A 19,222-nucleotide genomic window follows, 5' to 3' on the forward strand; every position below is an offset into this window, starting at 1 on the left:
ATATCTTCAGTTTCTCAAGACTTCGTGCTGTATGATCCACTAAAATGTGAGTCACTGAAGACAGAGTGACAGAGATCAGCATTCAGTCTTGCACAGAGCAGTCTTCATAAATATTCCCAGAAGAGATGAAAAGGAGGAGATGATACAGTGGGTACTTGACAATTCTGGGATAGATTAGCCACCACTTTCATTATACCTGTAAAACCTTTTATTTGCTTATTGTCAATTGAGAGCTACTCAAGGATTTAGATTTAATATTAATGCAGTCTGAGCATGAAAGTACAAGTAGCATAGTAGATCTTATAGAACATAACAAGTAGTAACCCCAAATACCTGATTTGTTCCAACATAAAAGGTAAGTATTTGAGAGATCATTCTCTGGTTTGGGTTCACTTATTGACTGGTCTCCTTACTGGCATGGAGGTAGGGAGCAACATCTTGGAACTTCAGCAGATGAAACTTTTTTTCAGAGGACTGCTTGCATTTGATTCATAAAATGGTCCTGACTTAGCAACATCAGTTTGTAATCAGTGGTTACTGGGTAGGTAAATTGTGAATTTTCACAAATGAAATTTTTGAATCTGAAAAATTATTTGTGGGTGCATTACTGACACAGAGGGAAATAAAGCATCCCTATGAATTTAAATGGAGAGGGTAAATTCACGAGCAGCTTAGAGTCACCAAGAGTAAGTTATCCAGAGTATGTAAACTGGCTTAAAGGAAAGATTAACAGGCACATTTTTATATAATTAAACCATCATGAAGATCTTAAAAGAAATGTAACAAAATTAATAGAAATGACTTACAAATAATAAAAATGAAAAAAGACCCCACAATAACAAGAAAAACAAAAACAAGTACAGAACAGCGCACATTCTGTAGAAAGATTTCTTCATTGTGTTTCAGTAGAATGACAATTCACTTTGCACAGAGAGCAAAGTTCATAGCATCTGTCAGTCAAAGAAAGTAACCAAAATATTGACCTTTACCAGTTCCCCACAGATTAGGAAGCCTTTTCTTGTAATAAAGATTCTGCACTGAAAAGTCGAAATTGCAGAATTCTGCAAGCATACTTATCCCAATGTTAGAGAGTTGAGAGGGTGTAAAGAGGTTATATTCTTAAACCCAGTGTCCTTTCTGTTGCAGAACAGACCCATCTCTTGTCTATTGCGTGTTATAGCCATGTCTGATGACCTACATTCTAGTATTCTTAGCTGTTGCCATTTATAAGATGGTATCTTTAGTGGACTCCATAGCTCTGTAGGTAAATCCTATCACTTTGCTGTTTGACCTCCTATTTTCAGATGGGCATCCCTTGGGATCAGGCAGAGTCCAGCTGACTATATGAAGCTTAACTACTTTGGAGTTACTAATTGCATGTGTCTACCAAGCACTTGAACTATGGCTAGCCCAATTTGAGATGTTCTGTAAGTCATCTCAAATGAAAAACATAAGTCAATGTTTGAAAGCTTAGGATGAAAAAATGCTTGTAAAATATCTTTAATTTTGGGGGTAATAATTACAAGTTGAAATGACAGTATTTTGGATATATTGAATTAATAAATTTATCAAAGTGAACTTGTTTCTTTTTACAGGGCTCTTTTTCATGCCTGGCTTAATTTAATGTGGTTATAAGAAAATTTAAAATAGCATTTGTAACTAGCATTTGTGTCTCTTGCTATATCGCTATTGGACAATTCTGGTATCAGGGAAAGACCTTATTTTGAAAGAAAGTCCTGTAGCCACATACAAGTTCCAGCCCACCATCGAGACTCCTCAGGGCTACAACTAAGAGGTTGTGGGACAGTCTACTATTTGGGAATGAGTGTGAGGTGAATATATCTTTAGACATGTTCTTTCTAATTCCTCTAAAATGTGAACTCCTGAAAATCATACCATATGGAGATATTTATGTGAACAACTATTTATTTTAAAACACTGACTTTAGTTGGAGATATGGACACTACTTATCTATAGATTGATGCTGTAAGGAATAAGATGTGGGTGTTGTATGCTCATTAGAATAAACCTGCTACCATTGAGGCTGAACATGACAAAATGGTCAGTAAGTTCAGTAGCTACTAGTCTTCTAAGTGGAGCTGTCAATATTTGACTATCAAACAAAATTTGTTGATTGAGGTATACTCAATGGGATACAATAAAAAAGCCACATGTTTTCTTTCTCCCCACCGCTCCTTCAAATCCAAATTTGGGTCAATTGTTATTCTGCTCCATCAGACAGCTGTTGTGGATGTCTGTTCTATTGTTTTCTCTTTGCTGAGGCGTAATAATTGCCAAATAAGATTATATTTAATATATATAATATATTGTAGCAAATTGATCTATGCATATATTGTGAAAGGATTCCTCCTATCTGGGCAGTTATCATATATATCACATGCACTTCTATTTTGTGTGTGTGAGGACATTTCAGTTATTTTCTCTTAGCAAATGTCAATGTCAATCATACAGTATAGTGTGATCAAAATTTTGTCACCATGGCATTTGTGATTAGATCCTCAGAACTTATTCATTTGGTAGTTGAAAGTTACTACTTTTTTTTTAAATTAAAATTTATTTATTCATACGGAACTGGTACAGGTCAGAGGTTCAGGGGTGGTGAGAGGATTCATCAGAGACAAAGTGGGGAGCAGAACAGGCCAATTGATGAAGTACACTGCTGAGGGGAGCAGCGGGTGAGACAGGAGATGTCTGCTGCACCAGGAGGGTCACCTCCTTGGCAGGGATCTCTGATGTGGTGGTGGCTAGTTTCATAGCACTGTACTTTAACCCATTGTGCTACCAGGGAGGGCCCAAAAGTTGCTACTTTCTAACAATACCTTTCCAGTTCCTCATTTACTGCCCAGACCCTGACAACATCTCCTCTGCTCTGTTTTTATGAGTTTGCCATTTTTTTTTTATTCCACACATAAATGACACCAAGCAGTCTTTGTGTTTCTGTATCTGGCTTATTTCACCTAGTATAACCCAACCATGCTGTTGCAAATGGCAGGATTTCCTTCTTTCTCATGACTGAATAATGGATCATAGGCAGTGTATATGTGCATATAGTGTGTGTGTGTATATGTGTGTGTGTGATATATAGATCACATCTTCTTTATCAAGGCTTATTGTTTGCATATCTTGTCGTTGTGAATAATGCTGCAATAAACACGAGGGTGCAAATATTTCAAGATTCTGTTTTCATTGCCTTTGGATATATACCCAGAAGTGGGATTGCTGGATCATATGGTAGTTCTATTTTTAAATTTTTTTTTGGAGACTCCTCCATACTGTTTTCCATAGTGTCTGCACCAGTTTACACACCCATCTGGTACATTTTAGTCACAAAACACTCCAGTTTCAATGTTTAAAACGTCCAGCTCAGCATAATAGCACATACTCCGGCTGTTATTCTGTTCAGAGTCGCTTCTTCCCTGGGTGTTACTTAGACCTGCAAGCCTGAGATAGAGAGAGGAAATGTCTCTACTTCAGAAGTCCTCTGGGCCCCACTTCCACTCATCCCCAACCCCTCAAAGTAACAGCGAGAGGCTCGGAGGAGCTGACGAGTGCCATTGCAGTCCATTGCTGTTATGGCTTGCCAATGTCTCAAGCAGACACTATCCCATGGGAGCTCTTTGGTGGTGGGAATGTTAGTTCACCAAAGGCCACTTCTGGCCAGAGGCTTGAATGGTTCCTGCACAGGTCTCTCCTTCCGGTGTCTCTGCAGTGTACCTTTTTTGTATTACTTTCCCAGACAGTCTGCTTGGAGAGAATTGCTGACTCATGGGGCCCTGGTACTTTATAACCCCCCCACACTGGTAAATGCAGGTTGCTCCTGGTGCAGCTCTGCTTCTCTTTGTCCTTGTTGTTCCGGCCATTACCATCGCCTTTCCATGCTGCCAACAGGCATCCAATACCCAGCCTCTCATCACCCAGGCTCCGGAGGATACAAAGGAAGGTGTCCTCTTGAATGCCCTCTCACTTGTAAGGTGGGCAAAGGGAACCCCCTGAGGAAATGGCTCGATGGGCCAACAGTTCTCTCCCAGGCTGACCTGTGCCCTTCTTTACACCCATCAGTTTCCCAGGCTCTGCTGGAAACTGCAGATGAGCAAACAGATAGCCTCACAAGTCCTGCGTGGAAGGTCAGCATTCAGCTTCACTTTGGAATTAAGGGGTAGCTGAGCTGAACTGAGAGGGCTAACCAAAGGCCTGAACCAGAACTGAGAGAGAACATTGTCTCTCTCAGCTTAAGTGTTTAGAGCACATAGGAAGTATTCATTTAATAGTTAAGTCTGTTAATTCCCAAAGGTGTCTAAAGTTCACTATTCTGCTTCTCAGCATCCTGGTTCATAGCAAGAAGCCCTATCCCATCCCACAGTAGGCTGTGATGAAACATTCCCCAGCTCCAGCAAAGATCCCTTCCATAGCAGCCCTTTCCCAAACAGACATGGGTAGCCGGGAAGGGATGCACCCAGGTGAAAAGGCAATTTCAGCACACAACGTAAGTGCTGTGTGAACCTACAAAGGGAGAGTATAAAAGTCTCACTTAGCCTGCTCTTTATGGGGAAAGGATAGCACCCCCCCCACACACACACCCCAGGGGTAGGAAGAGGGAAGCAGAATCCCAAAAGGACAGCAGGAGAAGGACTCCGAAGAGGCTGTGGGAATCTCCTCCCAGGGAAGGGCAAAGGCTGGGATGAGAGTCCGTGACTCTGTGATACTGAAGCAGATCTATGAAGCTGGAAAAAAGGGTGAGGATAGAAGACCTTACAGTTGAGAAAAATGTATCAAATCTGTACTTGCTCACCGGAGGTTCTGTGTGTCTGGGCTAATGGGCTAAAAGAGTTATTTCTTCTTTTTGGATCATCACATGATGTTCACTAAGCACTGCAAGCTGCCGGGATAAAAAGTACAAGGCAAACAGCCTGGGCTATTACCCATACACAGTGATCAGCCAACAGGTAGGATTCTATCTCTGTACAAATAATTTCCATACTAAATTGAGAGAAAGTATACAGTTTACGTGGCAGCATTTTAAAAATATAAGTTGGGATGAGAGCCAGAGCCTCAAATATTTACACTGATCTCAAATGTATGAAAACAACACTTAGAAAATAATCTTGGGTATAGTGGGGGAGGAGTCTTCAATGAAGCATTTACTTGGGTCTGATTTTTGTTTGTTGTTACTGGGTTCATTTAATTTGATAGATCGTCTAAGCCACAGAGTAATGCCTACTGAAATCTAATAGACTGTACAGTGCGAGTGAGCTGGTGAGAGGGGAGTGCAGCTCCCAGCTCTGTGGTCTTCATCAGACTTGCTTCAGTATGCTCCGGGAGCCAGAGCCATGGCAAGATACCACAGACCAGGTGCTTAACCATCAGAAGTCCAAGTCGATGGGTCTGAGTTAGGCCCAAGAATTTGCATTTTTTCCTAACTACTATCCATTACACCCCTTTGACTCATTCTCCCCCCAAACCTTATAATCTCACAGACTTCCCTTTGTTGATTAATGTACAATTGTCCTTGTAAGTATTGTGCTTTGTTTAATCATACACTATGTAAATACTCAATATTTGCCATTTTAACCTTCTTCACTATAGTTGAACTGATTCAATTTGCTGTAAATTAAAACATTTTGTCTTTCTTTATGGCTGAGTAGTATGCCATTATCTGGCTAGATCACATTTCTTTTTAAAAAATTTCATTTATTTTTGCATAGAACAACTGAAGTGCAGGTCAGTGGTGCAGGGGGTGAGAGGATTCATCAACAAGAGAGTGGGGAGCAGAGTGAGCAGATCTATTGAAATACACTGCTAAGGAGAGCAGTGGGCGAGACAGGAGTAGTCTGCGGCACCACAGTGGGGGTCAGTTTCCTGGCCTGCGAGTAAACTCAGGCTACTTTGGAGGTAGCACTGAGAATTAACCCCGAGGCCACCAGTTCAGCCCTAGATCATATTTTCTTCATCCAGTTCTCTACCAGAGGACACTTAAGTCTTTCCCAGGTATGCTGCCAATATTTCTCTAATAGGTTTTATTGTTGCAAGTTTTATATCTAACAACTGAATTCATTTTGTATTTATTTTTGTGTATGGAGTTAGAGATTGATTCCATTTCATTCTTTTATATGTGACCATCCAGTTTTCTCAACAGTAGACTCTCCCATTATAAGATGTTGACTCCTGTTTCATAAATTAAGCATTCACATATATTTATATGTGTGTGTATGTATGTATTCCTGGGTTTCCTTTTTTGTTCCATTGATCCACTTGTGTATGTATTTGTTGGGGGGAGGCTAATACTACATTGTTTTAATGACTGTTGTTTTATAGTCTAGTTTATATTTTTCTTTTTTGGTCTAATTAACCCCTTTTTATTTATATATTTTTACATTGTTGTTCATTTTTGTACAATGTCTGACTTCTCTGAGGTGTTTCCCCATAAAGTTACTACCACCAAGACACCCATGAACTGTCACTGTAGACTTTTGTGTTCTTGCCTCCCTTTTGATCTCTTCTTTCCCCTCCCCTGCTAAATGTCTCCAATCTCTAGTTTGTCTGCTGGTTTGTCCTAATCCCTTGTATAGTTTCCCTATGTTCCTCCTGTAAGTGAAGACATCTGATATTTTTCTATTTCTTTCTGGCTTATACATTATAGTATAGTTTAAAGTCAGGTAATATTACCCCCATTTCTCTACTTTTTTTTGCTTAGGGTTGCTTTTGAAATCTTTTATGCTTGTCTATAAATTTTAATATTTTAAAATTATTTATTCAGTTTCTTTAAAGACAATTATTTTGATAGGATTTGTGTTAATTTATATGTCACTTTTGGTATGTCACTTTTGGTAGAATAGTTAGTTTGACTATCTTATTGATTCTCCTTCTCCATGAACATGAACCGCATTTCCATTGCCTTGAATCATGCTCCTTTAATAACATCTGGTAGTTTTTGTTACCACCTGATTACGTTAACTACTAGGTATTTTATTATTTTTAAACTATTGTGATTATTTTTTTAATTTTCCTTCTCATTCATGGTATACAAAAAAATTTTTGTATATTGATTTTGAAACCTGCCACTTTCCTATATTCCTTTATTATTTCTAATAATTTTTTATGTATTTTTTAGGGTTTACAACTTGTAATATACCATCTATGAAATGAGAGTTTCATTTCTTTTAACTTAGATTCCGTTTTTTTCTGTTTTTTGATTGTTCTAACTAAAATATTAAACAGAAGTGGTGACAGTTATTTTTGTTATTGGGAAATAACATTATCTTGTTATTGCTGTTAAAGGGAAAGTTTCAGTTTCTTGCTACTATTATTTTAGTTTTTTGGTTTTTTTTAACATATACGAGGTAGTTGCCTTCTATTCCCATTTGTTCAGAGTTTATATCATAAATTGATGTTGAAAATAAATGCTTTCTCTGTACCTATTGGTATTATGATTTATTTTTATTATTGATTTTTGTATATTAAATCATTTTTGCATCTCTGGGGTAAATGTTACTTGATCATACTGTAGACTTCAATATGGCAATGTTTTATTGAAGATTTTTGTCTCAATGTTTATCAGAGATATTGGTCTATAATTTTCTTTCTTCTGCTATCTTTGTCTGGTCTTGATATTAGAGTAATGCAGATATCTTAAGAGATACCTACAGATTGTTCCCTTTTTTATATTTCAAAAATAATTTGAGCAAGAGATTAGTTCTTCTTTTTTACTTATTTAATAAAATTCACTTGTAAAGCCCTTTGGGCTGGGCTCTTGTTTGGGGGAAAAATTTTTTTATTGCTGTTTTCATTTCCATTATTTCCATTATTTCCATTATATTCCATTATTATTATATATCAGTTTATTCAAATCTCCCTCTCCTTCCTGGATTATTCTTTGTAAACTATGTTGTTCTATAAATTTGTCTCTTTTTTTTTAAGGTTTTCAAATTGATTTGTATATAGTTTTTCATGGTAGAATCTTTCTTTAAGCACTTTAAATATCTCTTGCAATTTCCTCCTTGCCTATCAAGTTTCTACTGAAATACCTGCAGACATCTAGTTGGTATTCCCTTTTAGGTTATTCTTTATTTTCTCAATGTTTTTAATATTCTGTCCTTATTAATGACTTTGAAGAATTGCATCATAATGTGTCCTGAAGTGTGTTGATCTGGTGTTAATTTACTGGAATTCTTTGGCTCTCTTTGATAGGGATGTCTGGTTTATTTCTCATATTGAGATGGTAATTATTTCTTTAAATATATCATTGCCTTTTCTTCTCTTTCTGAGACCCTCATGATGTGGACATTATTTCTCATTAGATTATCCTAAGGAACTCTGACACTATTTTCATATTTTTTCTTCTTTTGTTCTATTTGTGTGTTCTCTGACATTGTGTTTTTGAGCTCACTAATTCTGTCCATTATTCGTGTTTGCCAACTGTTGAGGCCTTCTATTGTATTTTTAAATTTTATTATAACATTTTTAAAGATCTGTTAATTTTAATTGTAGTTAATTTTAATCTCCATTGAGTTCCTAATTTATATCATTTGTCATTTTTCTTAATTCACCAAACATGGTTATAACTGTTACCTTAAGTTGCTCTTCAGGCAACTTCAGTCAGCAAATCTGCTATATTTAGACTTCTCTTGATTTTATTTTTTGGAGCATTTTTGATATGTTCTTCTATCTCTTCATTTTTAGATCTTATGGATTATGATAGGGAGTTTCCTTTAATTATCATGGCCAATTTTTTAAAATGGTGAATAAAAAATGTGTTATGACTGTCTTATAAAAACTTTACAGCAAAGTACCAAATATGAAACCGGATATAATACAGGAGGTCCTTTACCCAGGATCTTTAGGTATCGATTACTTCACAGATTGCTACCTTTGCACTTGTTCAGATGACTAAGACCTAAGACTCTGTGGCTGATAAGGGGTAGTAGGTAGAAGGGAATTGGCATACAGACACGTTACCTCCAGTAAGCATCAAGGGTTCAAGCTTCCTGTTGTGAGTATTTGAGTTGTGTGGTAGGAATTCATAGTGATTTCTTCCTCTAGGCATACTCCTCAGCTTAAATGCCTTTTAGAGTCTTGTGCCAATCTCAAACTCTAGGCTGTATTTGAGCACTAGATGCAGCACTGGGTGAGAACTAGAGATGACAGGATCACAAGTCAAGATTTGTTCTTTTTGCTACATGAGTATTTACTCATGTCCCAGGATGCTTATTCCTGTTATGAAGATCCAGGTGCTTAAGCTGTGGTTGGTAAAGCATTCAGTTGTCTTCATAGATTCCCCATCTTTAAAAAATGCTAGGTGATGCGGATGCTGCTGTTCCAGAGACTATCCTTTGAGGACCACCAGTCTGGAGAATTTATTTTATCAGGAGTTGTAAAATAGTAATATAAAGTGGTGATTCGATCATTCTTTCTTAATTCATTAGTTGGAATACTTCTATAAAGAAAAATTTCCTAATTATCTCTTTGGTAACTTAAGGTGAAGTTTTTGTGAGAAAGGCACAAGGTTTTTATTCCTTTCATTCATTGATAATTTTTTTAAAATAATTCATTGGCTAGCCACTATCTTCTGAAGTTAATCAGGGTGAGGTGGTAGGGGAGAGGGAGTGGCAGAGAATGGGAAAGACTCCATTTCATTGAAGTTATTTATTGATGTTCAGATGATCCCACCTTCAGTCAGTGGCATTTTGAGTTTATCTTCTTCCTGTCAAGCTACCTTGCCATTGGTTAGATACACTTGTGTATCACTCTCACCATCTTTGCCCACCACCTTGGAAATTCTCAGTGACTCAACAAAGCGAAGACAAATCCTTGACATTGGCACTTAACTCCTTCTCTGATAGTGTACCACTCTGCATTCTCATTTTATTTCTAATTCTCTGACTCCTACCTGAAGAAATGCAGTGCAGTCCACTTCTAAACATTTGTTCATTTGCTCTGCCTGTTTCTCCCTATCCTCCTTACCAATACATCCCTCATTTCTTGCTGTCCAGCACAAACCCAGCTCTCATGGGTCACTTCCTGATTTTTCAGTTATGATACAAATCTCATCTGTAGCGTTGTCCTAAATTTTATACTGCTCTTACAAATATTTGTTAGTATGTTTGTATTATGGTCACTAGCACTTGTATATTACTTCCTCTCTCTCAGATAAATGTTCTGTTGTTTGTTTCACTCATCTTCACACCTTATGTGATTCCCCTATTCTCTAATTTTCAGGTAGTAAGTAAATATTTGTAAAATTATGTGGAATATAAAACGTGCCTTAGGAACAACTAATAATATCATTAATTAAAAGGTGTTTGTGTGTGTGTATATAATGAAATCTATATGAACATATATCTGTTAATTCAAAGATATGCCCATACTTTTTCTAGATTTATTCAAAGCAACATCATAATTTTGCAGAGACAACCTGTGGTATGAACACTTTTCTATTTACATTCAGTAAGCCAGGAGAAGCTCACCTCCTTCTTATTCTACCTGTAATTTCCTTTCTGCAAATTTTTTTTCACTTCAGTCTGCAAAGATCTTACCTTTTGTAGCAAATTTGTATGACTCCATTTACTGACATGGCATAGGCTGTCCTGTCTAGCTGCATGTTCTTCAAATATGTCTGTGTGCAGAGTGACCCACAGGGTTACAACTTGAAAGATGGGATTGTTGAAAAGCAGCATTCATGGGTAATAGGTGAGAAAACTCACCTACCTGTCTTGTGAACACATTGAAGAGAGGGTTTCCCACATTTCATGATACTATACCCTGAAAAGTCAGAAGGAAAAATCAGGAGGATAATTTTTATGTCTGTTGCTATGGCAACACACCCAGTCATTTTCAGGAGTATGTGAACCATCATGTCCAAGAAGGGATTATTGGCCTCAAAGCCTGAGCCACAATGCCAAGTAAGTCCTTCAGATTCCCTCTTGTCAATGTGAAAAACAAAATCAAGTGGGAATCGATCAGAATTCCCATTCTTCGCTAGGGAAGCCTCTGTAAGAGATGCCATAAATGGCCACTGATTAGTGCTAGAAACCAGAATAGATTGCCTCGTTGCATTATTGTAGCATGGACCACTGGAGGGCCATAAAATTAAGCAGTTGTGTGCAAGATTACAATTAAGGACTGCTCATATTCACAGAGAAAACGGTCACTTTCTTGCAAGCCAAGAAATCTAGATGATAGCCTATATTTCACTGTGATTTCAGAAAGGGAATTTAACCTCACACATTAAATAAGTACATTTCTCTAGCTTGTTCTCTATATTATCATAAGCTAGAAGCCTGAGAATAACACTGTTCATCATTCTAATTGTGCCATTATCTAAATTCTTAATGATTACTGAAGGGTTTGAGATTTTTGGTAGAGTTCTCTTGAGAATCCATTTGGTGCTGAAATTTTATTCTTCCACTGTGTATTGGTCCCTCATGGGTTGGAAAATACCACCACTTTTGTTTTGTTTTGCTTTGTAAAACAAGGCAAATCATTATTTTTTCCTTCTGAATAGGAAAATAGCATCTGTAGAAGGAAAAAAAAAACCAAGTGTGTAATACACCAACAAATGGCTTTATTTTTAAAACAAAACTGAATTGGAAATGGAGAGACGAGGAAAATAGTTCAGAAAATGCTGTGTGGTAGAGGGAGGGGAAGGAAGAAGAGGGCAGAACTGGGAACCATTGGTAGGTATTAAAAAAGGAATTTGGGATGCTATTTTCCTCTGTTTTTCTTTTTTCCCAAAGTGCTAAATTTTAGCACAATACTACTTGTTTCTTAATTAATGATTAAACAAATTCAATTCATGATTTAACTTAATTAAACAACTAATGAATTTGTGTATGCGGGAATCATTAATGTAGAGTCTGAGGCAGGCCTCTGGGGCATGGTTAACTCAGCTCTTCACAGCTCAGTAAATAGTATCTAGAGCTATATGCACATTTTATTTTTACTTTATTTTACTCCCTGCTATATAGTTTATATTCTCAGTGACTAATGTACATGCATACATCACCCTTTACATATGAAGATAGTCTTTCTGGTACATTTTCTAAAAGACATATGTGGAGAAATGTATTTCCAATAGTGGCAGTTAGTTTAGTTCTTTTTTAAAAAGCTATTTAGGCCCATTATAGCTCATGGACAACTCATTTTAGGCTAAAACATAATCTTGTTATATTTTTAGTTTTCTCATTTTACTTTGAAAATGAAACTACATCACAAGCCCAACTTAAAGACTACTCTGTGAAATGGAAAGCTTGAAAAGAAATAGTTTTCAATACTTTCAATTGCAGCTGTAACATTGTAATAACCAGATGTGTACCTTTCTTGTGGTCAGAGGTACTATTTTGAATATCTGGACAAGAGCAAAGGGAAAGGCATCAGGTACATACAAAATGTATTATCTGTATGCTTCTTTAGATGCATTAAGCTCACTTGAAATATTTTCACGGGCCCTCCCTGGTGGCGCAATGGGTTAGAGCACAGCACTAAAGCTGGCTACAGCTGCTTCAATGCAAGTTCAATCCCAGGCCTGGGGTGGTGACCCACATGGCGCGGCAGACCTCTCCTGACCCACCCACTGCTCCCCTCAGCAGTGTACTTTGTCAGTCAGCCTGTTATGCTCCCCACTCTGTCTCTGGTGAATCCGCTCACCATCCCTGCTCCTCTGGTCTGTACCCCAGTTCTGCATGCATAGATAGGAAGGGAGGGAGGGAGGGAAATATTTTCACGTTGATTTTCGAGGAGGAAATCAGGCCACTAAGGCCACCATCTAATATGCTGTGGTACTGGAATTGCTTCCCACATCTGCTTAGGTCTGCGTCATGCCATCCATTTAAATGGTCTGCTATACTAATTGATAGCTTGACGTTCTAATGTACTTGACAACAGTTTGTTTTCTAAAGTAGGCAAGCATTTCCCTTGGAATCTCATTGACACTATTAATTTGCTTAACAAACCATTTATCCCTGACTAGTAGCAAGAAAGACTTTAATTCCCTGTCTTCATTATCACTGACTTCAAATTAGGGAAGTCATACTTCTTGAGATCATATATCTGTATGTTATAGATCTCTAGATTGTAAAGCAATATGTAGATAGATCTATAAAGGTGTGGAGGTTTCATAACTGGGGTTATTCTTGTAGGTCAATATGTAGAATAAAGCTTAGATGAGGAAAAGCAGAGCATAAAGGGCAGTTTGTCCAGAGGAAAAACAAAATTAGGATTTACACTGTCTTTTTTTATTTGGGAAATACACACTTAATCATCCCGGGTGTTTTCCGTTGCTCTTTGTATTTACTTATATGTGGGGGATGGAGTTGTCTGAACTCGTTACTTTGTCATCCTGTGTACACAAGTTATAGGCTCTTGTGATTTGGATCTTGGAATGTCTCTTCAGGCTGACTCTAAACTTTCAACATAAACACAGCAGCTCTGTAAGACTAAATGGGTTAAAACGAGCTGTTTTAGCCTACTCCTGGGTCTATATTTATCGATCACTCCTAGACCTTTCTAAACTGTGGCTTTTTCTTGAACAGGCTTATGGCACTGTGTGAAATGAGACATTAACCAACAAGTGCTGAGTGTACAAAACATGGGATCTAAGCAGTAGAGATCATTTTCGGGTATGTGAATTGTTTTGGATCATGTATGAGCAGCCTTCAAATGCCATTTTTTTTAGTTCTGGGTAGAATTGATGATACTCCATTTGAGAGCCTGGACAATCCCTAAGAGTAGAAGTTTCTGGATTTAAGCTCCCAGAAAGTGATGTTTGAGGTCGATTCAATCTTATTATGAGAAGTGATACTGGGTCAGAATAGAAGTAGACTTCAATTATCGCCTCTCTCTTTCCTTAACTTCTGAAATACTTGTCTAAAGAAAGTACACAAATGTCAAGTGCCCCCAAGTTGTCCAGTTCTGAATAACAATAAGAAATTGCTACTAATACTGTTTTGCCCTAATTCTTCAACTTGAGAAATATTTTGTTTGGATTCAAATACATAGTCTTTTCATTTGTACACAACCATTTATTTCTTCTTCAAGCTTCCTCTATGACCACCTGTGGTTTTTTCCTCAAATTTTATTTACTTTCCCATCATTTACATAACTATAATTTGAGGCTACAACTTCACATCTCACATGTACACATGATTCATTCACTCTCCAGCAAAATTCCATTGTCATTATCTTATTCTGTTTCTTCCCCTTTCCTCTCCTTACCCACCTTCCACTCCCTCTGGTAGTACTTTTTTCACAGAGTCTGAGAGTCATTTTTGCTCTGCTTTGCAATTTGCTTTCTTTGGTTATTTATATTCCACAAACGAGTGAAACGGTCTGGTAACCATCTTCACTTTTTGACTTTTTTCACTTAGCATAGTCACCTCAAGATCCTTCTATTTTGCCCCAAAAGGCATTATTTCATCTTTTTAAATTACCAAGTAGTATTTCACTAAGTACATATTCTATAATTTCTTTATCCGGTGACCTGTTGTTAGACATTTAGCTTGTTCTGTGAGTTGGCCATTGCGGACAATGCTGCTATAAATGTAGGAGCGCATAAGTCTTTTCATATTAGAGCTTTCACAGTCTTTGGGTAAATACCTTGCAGCGGGATTTCTGGATCATATATATTTCCACTTTTTTTCATTTTTAATTTTTTTTAAAGAAACTGCATGCTGTTTTCCACAAAGGCTGCACCAGATTTCATCCTCCCAACAGTGGGCAAGCACTCCTTTTTCTCTACACCCTCACCAACATTTGCTGTTTCCAGGGCCGTTTTCACAGGAGTAAGGTACAACTGCCTAGTGGTTTAGGTTCATATTTCTCTTATAAATGATGTTGGACATTTTTTCATGTGCCTGTGGAGCCCCAGAATATCATCATTGTGTGATATGAGCTCTTTATGTATTTTGTGAATGAACCCCTTGTCAGGTATGTTATTAACAAATACCTTCTCCGCTTTTTTGTTTTTGTGATGACTTCTTTTGATGCATAAGGGCTTTTCAGTTTGTGTAGCTTCACTTGTTTGTTTTTGCTTTTGCTTCCCTTGACATTGGAGTTGTATCCCCAAATACATCTCAGCAGTTGCCTATTTGTGCATTACCTATTTTTTTCTTTCAAATAATTTATGGTTTCAAGTATTATGTCTGACTTTTTAATCCATTTCGAACTATTTTTGTGTGTGTATGGTGTGAGGTAAGGATCTATTTTTTTTTTCCTCTTGCATGTAGCCGTGTTTCCCAAAACCATTCGTTAAAGAGACTTCCCTTCTCCTTTGTATTGGCCGTGGCTACTTTGCCAAAGATTAACTGTCCGTATTAGTGTGGATTTATTTCAGGACTCTGTTCTACTTCTTTGGTCTGTGTTTTTAGTTTTACTCTAATATGATATTGTTTTGATTACTATAGTTATATAGTACATTTTGAAGGCAGCGTTTATAATGCCTCTACTTTCTTGTTTTCATGATTGGTTTGGCTATTCAGAGCAGTTTGTGGTTCCATACAAATTCTTTTGAACACTGAGGAAGATATTTTTTTTTTCAGATGTTAGGATCAGGGAAACCTGTTCCCCTGACTGACTATGAAATCTGAACTTATTTCTCTCATTGCTTTGTCTCTTAAGGGTTTTAGATGAAAATTTGTGTCCAAATCTTAATGAAGGCATATACATTTGATACTAACAAATCTGTCTAAATACTATTTCTACTCTTATTTCACTTCCATTCAAATTTCCTCATCTATATTTTAAAAGTTCTGTCATAGTGGTAGAAAAGAATTCTTGGACTATCCAAAATTGAAATTCTATTTAATAAGCTGCTCAAATTCCTTTTTGTGAGAGCAATATTTACACACACATACTTACATACACTTAAGTATGTAAAAGATATAAATATGTGTGTGTGTATATATATATATGTGTGTATATATATATATATATATATAAAACTTGGGCTTTTTATTTCATAACTGAACAGATTGTGCTTGATGTCTTTAAAGGGAAGTTTTAATTTCACAGCAAAATTGAGGGGAGTGCATGAAATTCCCATAAATGCCCTGATCCCATACATGTTCAGCTTCTTTCCCCTACTTGCACTTTATCAACATTTCCCATAAGAATAGCATATTTGTTGAAGTTAATGAACCTTCAAGGGTATATTATAACCACCCAAAGTCTATGGCTTACAAAAGGGCTCATTCTTGGTGTTGTATACTTTATGACTTTGGGAAACAAAAATAATGGTATGTACTCACCATTATAGGACATACAGAGCATTTTCATTACCCTAAAGTCTTCTTTGTTCACCTATTAATTCTTCCACTTTCCCTTGATAACACAGAGCTGTGAATTCATAATTTTTATTTTTAGATGACTGTCCTGGCAAGCCACGTTGAATAATTTTTTTTTAAGATTTACTTTTTTATGCATATAGAACTGGGGTATAGAGCAGAGGTGCAGGGGCAGTGAGAGGATTCACCAGAGAACAGAGTGGGGAGCAGAACAAGCCAACTGATGAAGTACACTGCTGAGGGGAGCAGGGGGTGGGTCAGGAGAGTCTGTTGCACCTTGTGGGCCATCTCCAGGGTGGGGATCGAACTTATGCTGAAGTGACTTTAGCTTCTTAGTGCTGTGCTTTAACCTGCTGTGCCACCAGGAAGGGCCTTGAATATTTTTTTTCTTTGCTATCCCAGGTTTTGTACCACTCTTATCAAATCCTATAACTTCTATAAGAGGACCAAGTAAAGGGATACAAATAATAATGACTGTAACTGCTTAGCTCCCATCATATACTATGTGTTTGACTGACAGAAGGTTAACACTTTCTCACAGCATTCCTGAAAAGTATAACTCAGTCATTATTTATAAACAAAACCAATGTTTTGGAGGTTACCCTGACTTATACTTACAAGTGGTGGAAACTCATCATGTTATAATGAAAGCTTTCCCATTCTCATTCTTTTCTATTCTTTGCCAACATACTTAATTTTACCTTTAATTGAAAGCTGTTTCTTGGCTCCCTTTTCTGAAAATTTTCAAGACCTATCAATGCTCTTACTAAAGAATAGTATGCCTATGCATCTTTTCAGGTTCAATCACAGACTACAGTGTGTGGTCTCTGTGAATGGCCTCCCTACCTCTATTCACTGCACAACCCAAACATTCATAGGTGTCTTGGAAAATGACAGTCTCTCTCAGAGTTTCTATTTGTTTTTAGTTGTGGTATTTAATAATCTGAGATTCCTCAAGGAAAATGACTCCACATGATTTTGAAACATGACTTAGCAGTGCTCACCAAAGATTCTTCTCATTTTAAAACTTGATGGCTTAGGGCCCTTCCTGGTGGTGCAAGGGGTTAGGACATAGCACTGCAAGCTAGCATAGCCACTTCCGTGTGAGTTTGATTCCTGGCCCTGGAGGTGACCACATGGCACTGCAGATCTCTCGTGGCCTGTCCGCTGCTCCCCTCAGCAGTGTACTTCGTCTGTTGGCCTGTTCTGTTCCCCTCTGTGTCTCTAGTGAATCCTCTCACAGCCCCTGCACCTCTGGCTTGTACCCCAGTTCTGTATGCATAAATAAATAAATCTTAAAAAAAAAAACTTAATGGCTTAAAGAAAGATCTATATCTAAAATGGTGACATTGTATGTGCTCTAATAGGTCATAAAACTTGGATAATTCTGTTTTTATTTACTCAGATAGATTCTTAGAAAAATACCTGCTACCTCCTTTGCTAAGATAACTGTCTACAGAGTCGGCTGCCCTATTTCCACCACTAACCATCACTTTCCCTCATGGAAAAGCCAAGGACCAGATGTCATTCACCTTGAGTTCCCGTTAAAGATATTTCCATATCAGAAAACAATTCTGCATTTGCTGAACTGACCTATCTTTCCTAAGCATGGTTCTTGGGACAGTTACTAGCCTCTTTTTGCCGATAATGAGACAAGAGGAAAGACCGCATGAAGTTATTATACCCAGGGAGATGTAGCTGATGCTCTCTGGTTAGCAGAACATGTATGTCATATTCCCAATACCAAGCATGTGTTGGTTCCAAAATATCCCACTCAAGTCTTTCATGTTTATTAAACCAAAAACACGTCCCTGTCATCCTCATGATCAGCATGCAACTTATAGTCCGCACCTTGTCTATCTGCCTTTATGATTTTTCCATGCCCATAATAGGTTAACAGTTAAACTCAAACACCCAATGATAAAACATGCAAGGGCAAGTGTTAATTTAGTAGCAGAAAATTGATGTTACACAAAAGCCTGAAGTGAGTAGGTTTTCAGAATCAGGATTTAATGCCCAGGCATAATTAGTATGCACTTGGAGTGTCTATGATTATTTCATGATTAACAGAAAATATAATGATATTGGCAGCACAATTTTTAGGGTGAAGGATGAAAGCAAGTAAGTAAGGGCTGGTCTGGTTTTAGAGTATGGAATCCCTGCAGTACAAGGCTGAGCCTGTAGAGAATAGTGAAAGTAGGGACTGTGACCCAGTTTCCTCTTAGTAAAATTGAGAACTCTGCTCACTGTGTTTAGAGACAATGAAATGAGGAAAAGCACATGGAGTTGTGTGAGACACCTCCAGGCAGAATAACATCCTTCTATATGTGTATAGCTAAACTACTTTGGGCCCTTGCTTCTTGATTATAACAGTGTGATACAGTGCCCCCAGGGATTAAAGATGACCAGAAAGAGTTATTAACAATTAGTGGATAAAAATGTAATGAAAACTGTATTTTCCTTTGCAATTTATTCAAGCATAAATTAATACTGCACTGTAGGGTGCTACCATCTATTTCCATTACCACTTCATTAAGATGCTGGTTTTAAAATTTTCTTAAAGGGCAAGAAAATTGGAAAAATTATTCATAGAATGTAGCTAGGCACAATCTCTGTTTTGGTCTGATTTTCTGCTTTTTTGTGTCGACCAATTTCTTTTGATCCTTTGGTGTCAGTCCTTGTTATTTCTTGGCCCTTCCTGTCTGTGCTTGGATATGCTCATGAGCCAATATGAAAGTTTCCATTCCCAGACTATGAGCAAAATGAACATCAGACATAATCTTTATCAATTGTATTTTTAAGTAGGTTTGCCTCCTCCAATATGTTCTGCAAAACAACACCTGCTGCTAATTACTTGTTCCAAGGAAAGCCTTATTCTGTGTAGCAGGGCACTGAGCTCTGCCCTCCAGTGTGTAGCAGCAATGAATGCT

The sequence above is a fragment of the Condylura cristata genome, unplaced genomic scaffold (genome assembly GCF_000260355.1).
Source record: "Condylura cristata isolate star-nosed mole 26May11 unplaced genomic scaffold, ConCri1.0 scaffold00030, whole genome shotgun sequence".
Classification (NCBI taxonomy): Eukaryota; Metazoa; Chordata; class Mammalia; order Eulipotyphla; family Talpidae; genus Condylura; species Condylura cristata.